This window comes from Pseudomyrmex gracilis, unplaced genomic scaffold (genome assembly GCF_002006095.1).
Source record: "Pseudomyrmex gracilis isolate BER0280 unplaced genomic scaffold, ASM200609v1 scaffold_278, whole genome shotgun sequence".
Lineage (NCBI taxonomy): Eukaryota > Metazoa > Arthropoda > Insecta > Hymenoptera > Formicidae > Pseudomyrmex > Pseudomyrmex gracilis.
This window is the reverse complement of record NW_018020862.1, coordinates 186819-188085: the sequence shown is the minus strand read 5'-3', so window position 1 is coordinate 188085 and position 1267 is coordinate 186819.

The following is a 1267-nucleotide window of genomic DNA, read 5'->3' as shown; positions in this document are numbered from 1 at the left end:
TTCTTTATACTTATTCTTTTCTATTTTATCTTTGCAAAAATATATATTTGAATATATATTTGAAATATATATATATTTAAATATATATTTTTACTTTTTTCATATTCTATCTCATCTATAAATACATGGTAGGCTTTATCGGATGGGTACATATTTTCTTTAAATCAAATAAAATATAAAAACTCGGTCGGGAGACTAAAATAAATTTAAAATAATTACTTTTTAATTTTAAAACAACTGCCCCTCGCGTAAAATATTTGATAGGTTTTAAAACTTTCCAAAGTAGGTAGGTAATTATCTGTGTAGGTAGGGATGTAGGTATCTACAAGCGTTTGTACAAAAAGAAATTAGACCGGATCGGTAGGAAATATGTATAGATCAGAGATAGGTAGGTAGAAGAAATAAAAATGTACAATTAGGATCAAGGCTGTCATGCAGCCTTAATTCTAATTAATGAGGCTAGTAACATTTAAGATATGTCAGATGTTTAAGATAGGTAGGTAGGATTATATATATGTAACTATTTATATATTATATTGTATGTTATATGTAATAAATGTGTAATAGAATTGTAATGATTCTATTGTAAAAAAATATTCTATCGTAATGTATAAAAAAAGTGTAAAATGAAACTTGGAAATAGAAAACACTCTTTATCAGAGTTTTANATAAAAAAGCAAAAGCNATATTTCTTGNAATTGCAACTTTTCAGACATTATATTTGTGTACCGTTAAAACATCTTTGTATAATATATATGGTTTTTTTGTGTATGTAGTGTTTTTAAGAAAATAAAATAAAATTTATAAAACACAGAGCAGCAAATGATGATGTAAAAGGAGATGATAGTTAACTACACTCCACGAATTCTGATGTTGCTCGCTAAAATAAGAATCTTTTCTTGACTATCACATCTTTTCTTGTATATCACATTTATGTTGTACGAAAAGTTGCCATGGTTTTTCTTATCCTTTTTTGTTTTCCTTTCTCATCTTCTCATTACGAGATCGGTCATCAACAAATATCGGGCATCCGTTACATCGATGTAAACACTAGTCTGTATATTGACGCATAACACGAAATAGAATTTAACTGTCGTTTAATCCGACAGAAAAAATTATTATAAGTACGGCCTGTCTAAAATTAAATGTCGTTTAATCCGACAGCAAAAATTAATTATAATTACGGCTTGTCCAAATCTAAATGTCGTTTAATCCGACAGCAAAAATTAATTATAATTACGACCTGTCTAAAATTAAATGTCGGTTA